General features: G+C 31.4%; 1 protein-coding gene across 9 annotated transcripts in view; it reads right to left on the reverse strand.

Moving 5' to 3' along the window:
* LOC139521893 (fringe glycosyltransferase-like) overlaps positions 1 to 13819 on the reverse strand; it is a 50338-nt gene extending 36519 nt beyond the window's left edge. For 5 of the 9 annotated variants that reach the window (XR_011664084.1, XM_071315599.1, XM_071315591.1 and 2 more), the window contains exons 1-3: positions 13688 to 13819; positions 9136 to 9256; positions 8037 to 8114 (exon numbers count right to left, since the gene is read on the reverse strand). The gene's annotated coding sequence lies outside the window, so the exon portion shown is untranslated. Of the gene's footprint in view, positions 1 to 8036; positions 8115 to 9135; positions 9257 to 13617 lie in introns of all 9 variants that reach the window. The other 4 variants (XM_071315593.1, XM_071315596.1, XM_071315594.1 and 1 more) reach the window with 4 other exon arrangements.
* Between the last annotated feature and the right edge of the window lie 4835 nt (positions 13820 to 18654).

An 18654-nucleotide genomic window follows, 5' to 3' on the forward strand; every position in this document is an offset into this window, starting at 1 on the left:
CGGTAAAATTCAAAATCGTCATTATTGAACTTGACCTCCATTTTGTCATCAGTAACAACATATTAAAATTTGAGAAGCTTTGGTTGAACAGTTCATGTGTAAATGCACGGACACAACTGGAAATGCCATTTTTCAGTCTTTCAAGAACCATAACTCCTGAACGGCAAAAGTCAAAATCGTCATTATTGAACTTGACCTCCATTTTGTCATCAGTAACAACATATTAAAATTTGAAAAGCTTTGGTTGAACAGTTCATGGGTAAATGCACGGACACGACTGGAAAAGCCATTTTTCAATCTTTCAAGAACCATAACTCCTGAACGGTAAAAGTCAAAATCATCATTATTGGACTTGACCTTCATTTTGTTGTCTGTAACAACATATTAAAATTTGAAAAGCTTTGGTTGAACGGTTCATGAGTAAATGCATGGACAATATTTAGTTGCTTCCCGGCCGCCCGCCCAACCGGTTGCCCGCTGTACATCCCCAAATCAATAACCGACATTTTTGTCACAAAAATCCGGTTAAAAATGAACGAACAACAAATATGTAACACATAAACAAACGTAAAACCACTTAATTACAAGCTCCTGATTTCATGTTTCTGAAACCACTTTCATAAACTTCAGTGATCTATTCATGCACAATACACATGCATAAAAGGATCCAGGGATTTTCATCAAATTGAGATTGAAAAACAAATAAACATAACAGTAGACTTTTTTCTATTTAATGCACATATAACAGAAAAAAACAAGAATGTGTCCATATATCGTACACGGATGCCCCACTCGCACTATCATTTTACATCTTCACTGGACCGTGAAATTGGGGTTAATACTTTAATTTGGCATTAAAATTGGAAAGATCATATCATAGTTAATATGTGTACTAAGTTTCAAGTTGATTGGACTTCAACTTCATCAAAAACTACCTTGACCAAAAACTTTAACCTGAGCTTCACACTATCTTCTTCTTTGTTCAGTGGACCATGAAATTGGGGTCAATACTTTAATTTGACATTAAAATTAGAAAGATCATATCATAGGGAACATGTGTACTAAGTTACAAATTGATTGGACTTCAACTTCATCAAAAACTACCTCAACCAAAAACTTTAACCTTAAGTCTTTCCACTTTTCTGTGGAAAGACTTATTGTTTTTGTTCTGATTAGTATTATTATTAGGTCTTTCCACTTTTCTGTGGCAAGAACTATATTGTATTTGTTCTGATTATTATTATTATTATTATATTTTTTTTTCCGCCAAATTTTGTTCTTGCGATAAATGTTTGTTTCGCAATATGTCGCTTAAATATTTCTCATAATGTATCGTATAGTTTATGCTCTTTTAAATTTCACCCTGCTAAGCCGAACCATTTTCTTTGTAAAAGTTATCTCCCTATTCACTGTTTTTCATCTGTGTGCATCTCCTTCGTAACAAAAAAAGATATCGACAAAATTCTTTTTACAAATTGTTCGTTACATCCTCAGTAATTTTTGGCTTATTTGGATCGAAGCGATCATTTATGTTCATTTAACTCATAAACAGTTAACCGTATAACCCTGGAATGTTTTTATTTGAGTCCCCTAGGTCCTAACTTAGAAAATGAGGTCAAGGTCAAAGGTCAAGGTCAAGTTCTCAATTGTGACTTTTGCTTGTTTTTGCATTTTCTCCGACACTTTGAAAGATACATACTAAAGAACAAGTGCAAAATGTCTGCTTTATTGTAATGAAGATATGCTACATTTAGTCTTATACAATTTAATGGCATCTTATAGGAGTTGTTGCCCCTCAAATGTCTTGATATGAGGTTATTTGATTATGACTTCAACTAAGTTCATTATAAAGGCATTTGACCTTGTACAAAAGATTAGGTGACAAATGACCTTGAAAAATGACTACCGGAAGTGACCTTGAGAAAACCGGAAGTAGCCTTTTTTGCAATTTTTTCATCTCAAAGTACCCAGAATCAATATATTTTGTCATATAGATACATAAACTGATTACTGGAGACGAAACATGACTTCCAACAAACCGGAAGTGGCCAATTATTTCCCCTTCTACATACAATAGTATATAGAAACTATATATTTTTGGAATCAGTGTGAAATAAGCTATCATATGAGACCGGAAGTGACATTTATTTCACCGGAAGTAGCATATTATCTCCCTTTTATCACTCAAAAACATAATTAAACCATTATTTATCTCATCAGTATGAAGAAACTATCTTCTTATCAAAATTTCTTTAGTGTGGAAAGACTTTCAATTGTTCTCTGAACAATTGGTTTTTAATTGTATTTGTTCTGATTATTATTATTTATTTTTTTTCCGCCACATTCTAAAATTTTTGTTTCGCAATATGTCGCTTATGTTGGCCAATAATCAAAAATCTAAGTACATTTTTAGATTCAGCATATCAAGGTGTAATACCACCATTGATTTTCCCCTATTAGTCTTTGTTAAATTTGCACTTTTCAAAAAAATGTGCAGAATTTATCTTTGTTTCAAATAAAGAAATACTTGGCATGAGTAAAGTTTTATCCTGTCCAGTACTATAGAAAAAAATTCACATAACATTTAATTACATATAAGAAAATAACCATCATTGGAAGTTAATCAATCAAATGTCTCCCCTTATTTTATCTGTGAACAAGGTTTAGTCACCATGTAACCTCAAGATTACAAAATTTTCTATAAAAATCCAAAATAAAAAATAATGGTGTTTTGAAATACCCAAGACATATGTTTATGACACAGAAATGTTTTTACTGCAATAAAATGTAGGATTAATTACCTACAACTGTCAAATTCAAGGGAATATTTTTTTAGACCTACTTTCATATACAACCGGATGTGACGTACCATGATTTGGTGGTATTACACCTAGAACCCCAAGGATTCAATTTTTGTTAAAATCAAACTAAGTTTAATTTTGGACCCTTTGGACCTTAATGTAGACCAATTTGAACACGGGACCAAAAATTAAGAATCTACATACACAGTAACATTTTTTGTAGATTCGGCATATCAAAGAACCCCAATTATTCAATTTTTGATGAAATCAAACAAAGTTTAATTTTGGACCCTTTGGACCCCTTATTCCTGAACTGTTGGGACCAAAACTCAATCCCAACCTTCCTTTCATGGTCATAAACCTTGTGTTTAAATTTCATAAATTTCTATTAACTTATACTAAAGTTATGGTACGAAAACCAAGAAAAATGCTTATTTGGGCCTCTTTTTTTACCCTAATTCCTAAACAGTTGGAACCAAAACACCCAAAATCAATCCCAACCTTCCTTTTGTGGTCATAAACTTTGTGTCAAAATATCATTGATTTCTATTCACTTAAACTAAAGTTATAGTGCGAAAACCTAGAAAATGCTTATTTGGGCCCTTTTTGGCCCCTAATTCCTAAACTGATGGGACCAAAACTTTCAAAATCAATCCCACCTTCCTTTTATGGTCATAAACCTTGTGTTTGAATTTCAAAGATTTCTATTTACTTAAACTAAAGTTTTAGTGCGAAAACCAAAAGTATTCGGACGACGACAACGACGCTGACCCCAACGTGATACCAATAAACGACCAAAAAATTTTCAATTTTTGCCATCGTATAAAAAGTAATGTTTAGTGTTTCTTCATTACAATTTACAATGTAAACTAAAAGATGAGTTTGAGAATAATCATAGACAACAATAGGGCAAACTCATTTTGGTTGTGGGAGGAGGGGGGAAGATAGAAAGAAGGGAAATTTCAAACAAACAGTATATTTATGATACTTGGCGAATAAAATAATAAAGTGGCGAAAAATATATTGTTCTGGCGAAAGAGGTGGCAAAATTAATAATTGACCCAGGGGAAACCCTGCTCACAAACTTGACATATATATGTAAGCCTCAAATCTATGTCCGGCCTCAAATCTATGTCCTTTCCGCAAAACTATGTCCTTATTAATATTGCGTCATAGACGTTCCAAATCTATGTCCTTTATTGTCTCAAATCTATGTCCTGTATTGTCTCACATCTATGTCCTTTATTTACTCAAATCTATGGCCATTTTTGGCTCAAATCTATGTCCTTTCATCAACGTAAAACATAACAAAACGTCATTAAGTAAACAATGAAAAGTTAACAATAACAGGTGTAAGTACGGCCTTCAACACGGAGCATTAACTCACACCGAACAAACATAGTACAAGTAGTTTATATGACAAAAGCAAGGTTAACATTTTAACTATTACTACACATGATTTAAAATTGCTTGATGGTTTGTCTTTAAAACTGGAGGAAAATCTGTTATGAATAGTGGACTGATGGGAAATTTTCAAAAATTTGTCTTTAAAACTGGAGGAAAATCTGTTATGAATAGTGGACTGATGAAATATTTTCAAAAACGGCAACTATAGAGATTTATCCTCTTGAAATGTTTTCTGACAATTATCAAGATATCTTTACTCCTACTATTGTGGAATATTTACAATTCAAAACAAATCCAGCAATGAACAAAGGGACTGCGGTGTTGACATCTAGTTTCTAGAGAGAAGGGATATGCCAAAACATAAAGAATTATTCTTCTCGGAAAAATATTTTCGTTATTAAAGACATCATTACAAGTTTTACATTTAAACTAAATAGATATCAGCTAAGACCAAACAATTGAAATATGTTCTTTTGTGATCCACAAATATTTCAATTAAAAATATAAAAACGTTTTATTTTTAGCAATTTAAAATGATTTTTTGATACTAGTATTCAAGAAAAAACATAGATAAAGTGGTATAAATGTCAATGAAACAGCGGTATGAACAAATTCAAAGACAAAACGAAGTAAGTTGAAGTTGCAATCAAATATTCATTCTTTACTGTCTTTTTTAGGGTTTACTCCTGGTTTGCCCACTTTTAATTCTACCAATTATTTATTAGTTAAGAAAACAAAAAAGACAAAAGGTTTAATGAGCATACAATTGTATAGTCTGTTCCAACTTAAGTATATAGTTTGTAAGTGTTTTTCTAGATATTCAGGTTGTTTTTTTTGTATAGAAAAATAATTAAAAAAAAATCAAATATTTTTTCTCAGTAATTTGATATCAATTCAATCAATTAATTCAACATACATATACAGCAAATAACTAAAAAATGATATTCAGTTATAAAAGTGTCTTTATGTTCATTAGTTTCTGAATGATTTTCATGATAGAAATATATTTATACACTGAGTTCTCTTTTATTGCAAACGTTATTTAATAAATTAATTAATTTTATAAATGCATTGCATAAGGAAATCAATTAAGCACAAAAAAGTAATAAGGGCACTATATGTAAAATGATGAGAAATACAATCTTTTATTTATAATACATCAAAAGTAACAAAACATTTAATATATTTACAAAGTCACAATTAACAATAATTCACTTAATTGTTCATTTCAAATGGAGAAGATGGGATATTGCGTCAGAGTAATCTACCATGTTGATGGGTCCTTGTTGGTATCTGTATATGAGTCTGGTGTCTATTACTCTGTATGGTCGTCTTTAAGGTGGGCGTGTTCCTCCTGCTGCATATTGGATAATGTTGCATTATGTTAGTGCCTTTGTCTTCTTCAGTAGCTCAATGATCTCGTAGGTGTTTGAGTCGCTTCTTATGTTTGTTGTGCCATCCTTCCAGGTGATTTGTGCATAGTGCAGGGTCCTTCTGTGTAATAATGGTTCCATAGAAAACGGTAGTTTTCAACCCAAAACCCTGTCACGTAATCTGTAAATGAAGTTGTAGCGGGTATGTTTTCAGTTTCTCCAATGTCTTCTCAAGTGTTTAGCCAAACATCGTCAACAAAGTGGGTGGAACAAGAGGCACCAGTAGTACTGCGGCTCGTCGTATCAGTTAATTAATTAATGTCTTCATTTTCTTTATAATAGGACTGTAGTCCATATTTCTGTGCCGTTCACCATATACACTGGGTGAAGTGGAAGAAGCAGCCTTTCACGGTTACCCCTGGACATACTGTCTGTGTTGCGTTGTTGGTTGCTGTCTCGTAGTCAATAGATAGTGTTTCTGGTTGAAGTTGTAACTGGTATTGTTGATAATGGCTACTGAACAGTTGCATATTCTAGTTGTTAAATTTAATTGGATAATTTAATATTTTACTAAATTTTGAAACAGTTTATTGTATTGAACATAAAAAAAAATTAAGTTGAATAAATTAAAAGATATTCAAATGAGATTTATTATATTAAATTATTAATCTTTAGGTTCTTTATTTTACTTTTCATCTTTTTTTCAGAATGTACCAATAAAAATATTTGTTGATAAATTGAAATATTTATTCATTTTAGTACACATTTTTTCCTTTATTAATTTTTTTTAATAAAACAATTTATTCTGCCAAATATATATAAAATATAGAAAAATTTTGCACATTTTCCTTGATTTCATAGCAGAATATAATATTCTTTTTTAATTTTACAGGTAAAATAAAAGGTAAAAGATATGACTATAATTCAGAAATAAACTATAATTGTTAAAACAACAATTCCCTCTACGTTTACATATACATGTAATTAAAAGTGGGCAAACCAGGATGACACCCTTTTTTAGTAAAATTAATATGGTTTTGTGGTTTCATTCTTAAAGACGGCATACATACCACATCTTCTTTTTTATATACAATAATAACACACGCATCATATGTAAAGATTTTAACCACACACATGAAAAAAGACTTAATAAAACAAAAGCATATAAGACTGTACTTGAAACAATATCATAAATACCAGCTAAATAATTTAGCTGGATTTTCTTAAACGTATACTATACTTCGGCTCTTGCACATACATGGAAAACACATACCAACTTAATATTGAATTATGGGAAATTACTTATTAAAATAAAAAACCTATAAGGCCGAACTTATTAGACGGGCATAAATTTGCGTATGGCGAAACAAATTGGAAAAAAATTAAAACATAACACAGATTTGAGACCTTATCTTTCTTATAACGGACACAGATTTGCGAATGACGTCGCGATTAAAAATCAGACACCGATTTGAGGTAGAATCAATTTTTTCGGACAAAGATTAGCGATTGACGTCACGATGGGGCATAGATTTGAAAACGGACACAGATTTGAGGTCGTACACAGATCTGAGGTTTACATATATACAAATCTGAATATTTAGTTTGTGAGTTAATCGCCCCGGTTTACACAGCCATTACAGCAATAACCTCTAGAAAAAATGTGTTTAATCCTATAATGTTCATGATGTTTGCAAGTATTGAAGGTATATAAAACTCTATGTTTTAAATTTCTCAAATAAACCAATATTAAGGTATAATCTTAGGCTACATGAACATGCTAATTGTCATCATATTCATGATATTGGATGGCTGTGAGACTTACTGTATCTATCCTAAATTTCTAATCAATAATAATTTTATAAAAATTTAAATTACATAAAATTATATTAAAATTGGATTGTGATTAAATATTTGACACATCAAAAGTTCCTGACTTAAAGAATTTGATCAAAGAACTAATATATGACATGTATGACATTACATTACCTTCTGTATTACCCAATATTCTAAATCTAAATACACATGGTTAGATTCAGCATATCAGAAACCCCAAGAATTAAATTTTTGATAAAATCAAACAAAGCTTAATTTGAACATAAATTTGGACCAATTTGATACAAAGGCTCAAAATCAAAATCTAAATATAGCCAATATGATTAATTTTTATTGAAATCGAACGAAATTTAATTGGTCTCTGAAATTTAAGAAAATTTGAAAACTGGACACAAACACTAAAATATGGATACAAATTTCATTTTTTCTTCTTATTAAAATCAAACAAAGTTTAATTTTGGACCCTTTATATATGTACTTCTTATTGGCTATTCAGTTTGAGAGGAGAAGATTGAAAGATGTAATTTGAAGAACAGCAGATGTAAAAATGTCAGCTTGTCCCATCCAACAAGAGCTCACAAAGCAGTTGAAGTTATTATCCATCATTGTCCATAATTACCTTATCACTGGTTTGAGATGCATAAACATATTTTCTTTTCCTAGTATTGTAATGACTCTCTGGATCAAATTGATTTTCCTGCAAAAATTATGAAATTTTAACAAGAAGGCATGCAATGTCATATTACAAATACCAATTATCCCCCTTGTAGTTCCAATTTTCTGCTTACAGGCAGTACATGTACATTGTGTAGGTGTTTGATAGATCTGAAAAGTGCTCAAATATTACAAGTTATCACTGTGAAGCTCATACATAAAATAGTCAGTATAAGAAGTAGTTTCAGAGAAACATGTGACTGAAATTGAGTCACTGAATTTTTTAGGACCAACTGGCCAAGGACAAATGGAGTGACACAATATAGCTCCTACTTTTAGAGTTAACACAGTTCTATTTACAGATCATTACATAAAAAAAAATTTAAAAATCATTTGAAGTCCTTTTCATGCTTTTCGGGCAGATCATTACATATTTTTTTTTTTTTCAATTTCATTTTAAGTCCTTTTCGGCCAAGTTTTCATTTATGCCAATCAAGGTTACTTTTTTTTTTAAATTTTTGATCATTTCCAGATCATTGACAAATTAAAACATGAAAATTTAATCAAAGCATGCAAAGTATTAACAAGAATGTGTCCATAGTACTCGGATGCCCCACTCGCATTATCATTTTCTTTGTTCAGTAGACCATGAAATTGGGGTCAAAACTCTAATTTGGCAATTAAATTAGAAAGATCATATCATAGGGAACATGTGTACTAAGTTTGAAGTTGATTGGACTTCAACTTCATCAAAAACTACCTTGACCAAAAACTTTAACCTGAACGAACAGACAGACAGACGGAAGGACGGACGGTCGGAAGGACGGACAGACGCACAGACCAGAAAACATTATTCCCCTCTACTATCGTAGGTAGTAGACCATAAAAATGTAAGAACTTTACATTTTTGATATATTAGATTTTTTTCATGACTTACATGTACTCGACTAGACAATCATAATGAACTACATGTACATGTATAAAGTATACATTACATGTACATGTTTATAGCTACATGAACTAAGAACATTTTTTTTTAAAGTTTTGTTTGTACATGTACATACATCTATTAATGGCTCTGGTGGTACTTGTAGCTGAGCTGGTAAATTTTCTTCCTCAGTCATACATGTAGCATTCTTTTGACTGCATCTCTTGTATATATGTTGTAGCAGACTATACATAATCCTGTGCAAATTGAAGAAAAAAATCATATGTCATAAGCTGTCCATGTTATGCAAACATTTGAAAATCATAATAAACAATGATAAACTGCAGCTAATATTTTCCACCTGAAGTAGAAATTAAAAAAAAATATATCTATCATGTTCAGTTCATCAAAAAATGTTTTACCCATGTGCATATATACTACATACATGAACATGTATGTATATGTGTATACATGTATATTGTCATGATTGTGTTCAATACTATAAAATTGTGATAGGAGTAAATCGGTAAAAAGATTGTGAACAGCTGGATTCATATTTATGATTAAAACAACATTAATAATAGTTTTTTTTTCACTATTATATTATGAAGAAATAGCTACATTTGTAGTACAATTATTTATGGATCTCAGAAAGGCTGATCCTGAAGTCCCTTTCTTACAAGTGCAGTGTTATCCCCAGAAGATAGCATCCCATTTGGCGTAAAAAAAAATTAAATGTGTCATTTGTCGCGTCTCAGCGATGCTCTATTTCCATTGATTTCCTTTATGTTATACATGTTTATGTTTATACTGTTCAATTCATTACTGAGAATACAATTAGACTAATCACTAATACCATGAATACAGTTGTTTCAGTTTGTTTTATTTATTCATTTATAGTTACAGAATTATTTTTTGCCTCTTGTGCCAAATAAAAATATATATATGTGGTTTCAGTTACTATAAGTCATGAACATGATGAAAGTAAAATGAATGAATGATTTATCATAGTGCAACTTGTATATATATACAATGATAAACATATAAATATCTAGTACAAAAAAGGAACCTTTTTTTTTATATCAAAAGAGTAAAGAAAGTGTTATAAATAGCAAAAAAATCTCAATTTAAAAACTTTTTTCTTCATCATGTCTATGAAATTCATTGTTTTGGGCCAATGATTTAGTTCCAGTTGTTTCTAATCTTTACATCAAAATGATATATATATTTTTGACAAAGTTTTCAGAAAAATAGTCTTTTTATGTGTAGTTCTCTATCGTGAAAATGCGGATTTTTGTCATATCTGGTCCGGTTCCGAACCGTAGTGTGCAATGGCAGCCAAATTTTTTTTTAACAAAAATGAGTCCAACAATAAACAATGTTTGACAAGAGATTGGGAATGAATGACGCTTTTAATGGATTAAATGGATTAAACATAAACTAAAGCCAATTATGATCACTTTATGAAGAAGCATAAAATGTATTAAGCTCAAAATCAAATTGTTCGCTCTCAATAGAAAAGTAGTACCGGAAGAGACAGAAAGTATATTTTGGAAAGTTGTAAAAATAAACCAACAAACCTTTTTTTAAGAGAAAAATGGTTTCAATCTAAGATTTTCGTAATACAAAACGCAGATTTCAATAAATGCGACGAAAATATTCATGGGACTGACTGAAGGACAGACAGAGGTAAAACAGTATACCCCCCCCCCCTTTTTTAAAGCGGGGGTATAATAAGGAATGGGTTGTCCAGAAATTTTTCAGTATTTATGCAAGAAGAGTTAATTAAGGAAGAGGTTGTCTAGAGATATTCACTTAATTTTATTCACATTTTTTGGGGGTTGATGTAAATATTTTTTTCTCTCATATAAACTAAATGTGTATTTTTAATTATGTATAAGAGGTAATGGATATTTTTTATACATTTTTTAACCAGTTGAACATTTTGCAGGATTGTTGGTTTAAAGGGAAACTTCGCAAAAAAATCAAAAATTGATATTATGTCCATTCTGTATAAAAATGCTCAAATTTATAGATATTAAAGTTTTATTCTTCTAGATAAGAGATCACCATCGATTTTAAATTTTGAGTATCAATTGTCTGCATTCCGCTATTTTGTCATCTTCTCCGATAAAAAAATCATGATATGTCTATAAACCACAAAGATTTGAAGAAAGTAGAAATCTATTTACATATTTTTTCCAAGGGTTTATTTGGAAAAAATGTAATATATACTTGTTGTCAATAGTAAAGGACAGATTGGAACATACCAGATATTGATTTAAAAAATGTACGCACTTGTTGTCGATTCGTTTATACGCCTGGATAGAAAGTTACGGAACTATAGCGTAATTTAAAATATATACATGTATACATTGAACATAAGAAAGGAACATACATTTTGTGTAAATTTGGGTAAAAGTTTTGTAAATAGACTAGTCAACGTATGCCAACGGTATGTAATCAACGAATTCGATAGACTTTTGTATACCAAAAGAAGAAGAAGAAGAGAACCAATTTGATTTAAATACAGGTCGATATATAACTTGCTTTGGTTCATCAAAGTTATGAACATAGTAAATCACAGATTTATATATCAAATAGATTGTTCTCGAATAAAGGAAGAAATTCGTCATCATCACAATTGTTCCGACATTCATGTAATATATATATGCAACTGGAGGTACACTGATAATCCCCAAGGGATGTGAATATTTTCTAGGAAAACTATTAAGTATTACGTACAGTTTCAAATCAATTTCGGAATTTATTTTCTTTCTTGATATTCAATGACAGCAACTTAAAGAATAAACTGCTTGTCCGCTTTAGGGGTATTCTTGCCAGTTGAACAGACTTATAATTACATTCAAAAATAGGGAAAGATGACATTAAATTCGTTGTCTGTTGTTTTTAAGTAAAAGTTAATTGAATCATCAAAGTTAATATCCTTTGGTCTCGAATGTATGTTAACTAATTAATGTGTTTTTATAGGCTAGCTCAAATCCTCATCCAAATAATATAATCTATATGTAATAATCCCTTCCTTCCACACAGAGATTTAATGCCAAGCAGTAGACATATAGGTACTAATTAAGTAATTAAATGAACAATAGATAACAATAATTAATCATAAATGTGCAAAGATGTGAAAACAAAAGTATTCGTAGATATTATATTCCGCTTCGGTAGAGTTATCTTCAGATAGTTTCAGATATTAATTAATACATGGCTTTCAAAAGTCTAACTCGTACATTTTTTTGCCTAATTAAGACAATCAAAATGCTTTGGTTAAGCTATTTCTAATTTCTAAGTTCCCCTTTTTTATGAGACATAAATCAAGGACAAGCGGTGTATATCATTTCATTCTGACACATGAATTAGGTTTCCCGTCTTTAACGAAAATTGTTTATTTCTTAGTAAATTAACTTATTTGAGTTCAAATAAATAATCATGATAATAGCACCAAATATAATTAAATAATTCCACGGCGATCTATTTTTATTCGTCACCAACTTGAGTATGTACTTTAAATGTGTGTATTAAATGCTCCCTTGTTTTATAATCCACTGATCCGAATAGACAGTCACACCTGGCAAGGTGTGCCCTAGAGGCGTGGTTAAATACTGAAGTGCAAATAACAATTTACGAGTATTGCCACAGAACCGTGAATACACACACAGTCATAGCAGAGGTAGTAAAAGGTCAATCAATAAGAGTACACCAACATATTGTCTTAACAGATTATTGTACGTTAATTTATTCACTTAATTAGTCCGAAAATGCATTAATTAAAAATAAATTTATAACTTTTTGTGTTGTCTACAAAAATAATTCAAATATATACGTTTTACATAGAAAATTTATCTCATGAATGTGTACAATTGCACGTCTGTGTGTTTTATCTTCTTATTATCAGATGGTTATTAGATAAAGCATAAGTCATTGGTGAGCTTACAATTACGTTAAAATATGATTAAAAGCCAAGACTTTTAATGATTGTATTTTAAATCCCAGTATGCAAAAACCAGGCGAAAACGTCACGACCTACAGGAAGTAGTTAATATTTTTTCATTAATTATTGCAGGGCTTCGTTGTTTCTTATGAAGTTTTTGAAGTAACTATGTTATTAATTACCTGAAAAGAAAAATTATCAAAACGTCAGTCATAGAATGTTGGGAAAACTTTAGATAATAAACTTTTGCATTCTAGCTGCTTGATGCATTTTAATGCATGCTAAAATCTAGTCCAAATAATTATGACGTCTGGCAAGGCTATTTTATTTTTTTTCTGGCTTGACTTTCTAAAATTAGGTGTCAAAGTTCCCCCCAAAATTTGCTCTCAAACTCCAGATGTAAAAAATGGCTTCGGCGTTATGACGTCGTAGGAAGGCGTCCCAGAAAAAAATTAAAATAGCCTTGCCAGACGTCATAATTATTTGGACTAGCTAAAATCCAACCCCCATAATAGATCATGAATTTATACATTTTTAGAATTATTTATATTTATTTTATCAAATATTATAGGATGCCGAATTGACTTTAAATAGGTGCTGATTTGACTAGTTCCGATTTAACAAGGTGCCGATTTGACCAGGTGCCGATTTGACTTGAAGTTGTACCCATTATAAATTGCCTTCCGACAGAATTTCGGCTGTAAAATCTCGTCTCTGTCCACATTTCAGTCCTAACCTTTTGAAATGTGATGTAACATCCCCCTGGCAATCAAACAACTTTACTAAATGTGTGCCATGAAGATGTAAACATAAAACATAAATTGATAATGTTACAGCAACCATGTTGTATACAGCGCCATCTATAAATAGTTCTAAAGGGAGATAAGGTAAACTTCTTCTTCTTCTTCCAAATTTTCACATCCTTTGTAGGACAACCACACCGTTACGGCGTGTAGAACAAAACCCACCACCATGAATGTAGGAATATAATAGGCAGTGTCTGCGCGTACCCGCATGTGGGTACGAATAGTCAAATTGTCTTTCTAGGCTGCACGTACCCACATGCGGTTTTATAATAAAATGTCGTCGGATCGGGAATGAAACGTGAAATATATACGGAATTTGTTGCAATTAGTGAATAAATTGATTAAAACTACTCAGAATTTTTATAAATATACACACATATATATAGGCAAGTGAACAGTTTTTTCTCAGTTAGTAAATATTCTTAAAATGGAAGAGAGTGATATTATAACTGTAGGGAAGACATTTCAGACTTATAATGAATTAGAAAGATTTGTACAGAACTATCAGGCGTTAAATTTCATACAATTGATGAAAACGTAAACCTCCAGAGCATTAAAAAATATTTTACCACTGAAGCTTGGTAACAACTAAAAGTTAAGATCACGGAAAGAAGGGAAACATGCGACTGGATATGTATAAAGGGTAAAAAAAAACCTACACGATCAGGACTCGTTGGCATGTGATTGCTGTTTAGACTGGCAACATTTGAAATGTGCAGGGTTGAAATCTGTGCCAAAACAATCATATTGGATATGTAAAATTTGTTCGAAATCTTAACTAGTCAGTTACATGAATCTTTTATAACTGGTTTAAATTGATTTATTACTTGCTTCTTTAATTTTTATAAACTCAAGCTTTAATTTTAGTAGTTTTATATATTTTAAAATTTCAGTTTCTGTTTTACATTTTACTAAAAGATTATTTTAAAATATCATATGGGTATATTTTTAAATTATTAAAATGTTATTCTTTAAATTTTCATTTAAATTTTATAATAGTATTAATTTCTATCATGTTTTTCTTTTACAGGGACTGTACAGTTTCATTTTACATCATTGTGCATTTAATTTTGCAATGTTTATTATGTATCATTATTTAATAAATACTATTTCAAAATATTATTTTTCATACTCTTCACTCTCTCTACACGAAATCCCCATATTATCGATAATTTCCGTATACATTTCACGTTTCATTCTCGATCCGATGGCATTTTAATAGAAAACCGGATGTGGGTACGTGCAGCCCAGAACGGCAATTTGACAATTCGTACCCACATGCGGGTACGCGCAGACACTGCCAATATAATATGTACACTATATATTGAATAATGATATCCTCCACTAATATATACAGGATCACTTTCTAGTTGCACAGAACGGGCAGATTTAATACTGCTGTTCCTCAATCCCAATCTTAACCAGCGCATACCAAATTTAAGGCACAGAGAACTTGAGAAAATACGTCGAGGAAAACGCACCAGAGAGGAAAACTGCACATTGGGACAATTCGTGCCAACAGGCCATAAGATTGAGGATTGAGGACGTATAGAAGAGGGACGAAAGATACCAAAGGGACAGTCAAACTCATAAATCTAAAACAAACTGACAACGCCATGGCTAAAAATGAAAAATACTAACAGACAAACAAAAGTATACATGACACAACATAGAAAACTAAAGAAAAAACAACACAAACCCCACCAACAACTAGGGGTGATCTCAGGTGCTACGGAAGGGTAAGCAGATCCTGCTCCACATTTGGCACCCGTCGTGTTGCGTATGAGATAACAAATCCAGTAAATAGTCTAATTCGGTAGGTCACATAGCTTGTAGTATGCATTCTTAGTTGCGTTAAAAATTGTTAGGCTAGTTACCGGACATATATACAGGGGGGGATTACAGTGGCGGATCCATAACTTTTCATAAGGGGGCCCGTTGACTGACCTAAGGGGGGCTCCAGTCATGCGTCAGTGATTCCTTATATAAGCAACCAATTTTTCCCACACAAAAGGCGGGCGGGCCCCCAGGCCCCCCTGGATCCGCCTATGGGTTATATATGTTTACGTAGTAAAATAGTAAAAGATAAATGTTGTAAAATAAATTACTTCACTCACATTCACACTGGTAAAAAGAATAACAAGCTTGCAGCATTTAAATCTAAAAATAGTTCGCTTTTCACAATATAGACTAAGGATCTATAAAAGCTAAAACACTTTGTCTTCTTTTCATCAGAGACTCTGTTTTCATTAACTAAAATCGAATAAAACGTTCATAGTGTCTACATACTTAATCCACGCATAGAATTTGTCGTTTTACATCATAACATCTAATAAAAAGGTTTTTAAGATTTCATCGTATCTATATATTAGCACTTTGTGTGACGTTTACGATCAAGGCACGCACTGTATATGTAAAGCCAATTGTCATGTTTTTATTTACTTAGATCTAAAACTTAAAAACTTGTCTTCGTCTCAACTCGGCCGATTCCGTACCCTCATCTAGGAAGGAGCTAGAGTATCGGATTCTACCGAGGATTGTCGAATGCAAACCACCCTTCAGCTAATCAGAAAATGTTTCACGACTATTTTTCTGACTTACAGTGTTTTTTGGGTTTTTTTTTTTTTTATAACCTTCTTCAGTTCAAATAATGATAACCTAGAATTTATTGTCGTTCTTTGCAAATCAAAGAACTGTGTTTTGTTTTTTTACAATTTTGGTATGGATACATACAGGATCATAAAGGAGGGGGAATAGGACCTTTATTGGGACTCCCGGATCGGGTGTTTTTAAACTCGGGATTTCGGGATTGACCCTAGCTTTCGGGATCCGGGAATCCTTTTTTTCGGATTTCGGGATGTCGGGATTCGCTTTATTTAAATTCGGGACCTCGGGATTTCGTTTTTTTCAAGTCCGGGATTTCGGGATCAAGACCTCTCCTATCCCCCCTCATAAAGGGAAACTGATAATTTTTTGTATGATATGTGCTCATGTTTTTCAGCGATGATCCTTTTGTGCTGGGTTTTATACTGAATAAAATTAGTTAGTTAGTTTCTATACTTTTTTTTTATTAAATGGCTATCCGCAATATGTTTAATAAGATCATTTAGTCTGAGTTGTTTGATTGAGTATCGAGAAAGAAAAAAAAATTCTGATGTATGCAGCATAAACACGAAAATTTTGATAACTACATGGCAGAGGGAGGGGCAGGACTTTTTCGGGACGTCGGGATCGGGCGTTTTTAAGCTCGGGCCTGAATTCGGGATTGACCCTTTCGGGATCCAAGATTTATTTTTTCTAATTTCGGGATGTCGGGAATTAAATTTCTTTAAATTCGGGACCTCGATTATTTAGATATAGAGGTTGTTTTTTTTTTGTTTTTTTTTTGTTTTTTTTATTAAAGACAGTTTTTGTACTAGTGTAAATTGATATCATTTACCTGAATGGTCGCAAATATTAGATAGTATCAGATAGTAGAGAAACAACAGTCATATCACATCCCATATATATGATAATAAGAGATGTTTCTGGAATTACGTATATCAAAATATTTAAGTTTAGTGCTTTTCGGTAAAATCCTATTTATTACAGAAATGCAATCTAAAACAAAGACCAAAGGCATCTTTTTAAATAACAAGATACCCAAGTCGGAAGAATTAATATTTTAATTAATGATTAAAAAAAGGAAGCTGAAAGTATCTATTAAAGGTCTTTCATAACAGCGGTATTTGTTAAAGGGACTGAAACGATTAGACGCGTGCTCAAAATCAGCATGCATGATGAGTTGGTTACCGTTATGTGGTTAAAAGCTTGATAAGTGAAATGACAACTTTATTGCACCTACGCCTACGCAGGTCAATTCAGTTCAATGATGCACCGTCTAATAGTTCTCGCACTTATATCATTAGCAACGCCAAAGTAAATACATCAATTGAGTGAAACATTTATATGCAACAGTTTTATCAAAAGGTGCGAAAAGATGTAATTTAGTATTATGATTTGTATTTTTTTTAAACTTTACATCAGTAGGATACAGTCCTGCATGATCTTAGCCGTGGAGATTTTTTTCTCAGTTATAAAAAGGCAAAATAAAGCTATTAATCTGTTATGGCATGCAGATAATAACATGCTAAAACAACAAGTTCTAAGGTTTTGGGATTTTCTAATAACCACTCAAAGATAGAAAAATATAGTACATGTTCTAGAAATGGGACAACTTTGACAGATTATCTATACACATACATTTAATGCATTAAAAAGAATGAAGGAAATTGAAAAGAAACTTCAGTTTTACATATAATATTAGGTTTACATGCATTTAATAATCTAACCATACTCATTTTTTTCTAATAACCTATAATGAGACTTAATTAATTAATTAACTTAATTAATTTTTGTTGTTTTGTTTTTTTCAATGTAATAATGTCAAACTGTAACCAACACAAGAATGACGTTAAGATTTATACCGAAAACATGAATTTGGATGGTTTCGTTTTCCTGCGTTATGATATAATAGACCAAACATCAAAAACAATGTATGGATATAAGTTGTTTGCTTCACGTCCAATGGACAATATTTCATGATATTCAGGACGATACTAATTAACAAAAACACTCAGTTGTATTAGCATTAGCAAAACTCATATCCGTGATTCAAGATTCTAGATTCAAAGTTTTATTTAGAGTCGATATTCAATAAACTACATAACACAAGCTCTAGTGAGCTTTTCAAATCGACTTAATAACAAAATACAATACACACATACACAATACAATACACACATACAAAAGTCATGAAAAACAACACAACTTTAAACATATAATGCATAGTAAGATACCATAAATGACATATATAAGTTAAAAGCATATAGTACACTTAAAACATAGCACAAGTTAA

Source organism: Mytilus edulis, chromosome 4, assembly GCF_963676685.1.
Source record: "Mytilus edulis chromosome 4, xbMytEdul2.2, whole genome shotgun sequence".
Classification (NCBI taxonomy): domain Eukaryota; kingdom Metazoa; phylum Mollusca; class Bivalvia; order Mytilida; family Mytilidae; genus Mytilus; species Mytilus edulis.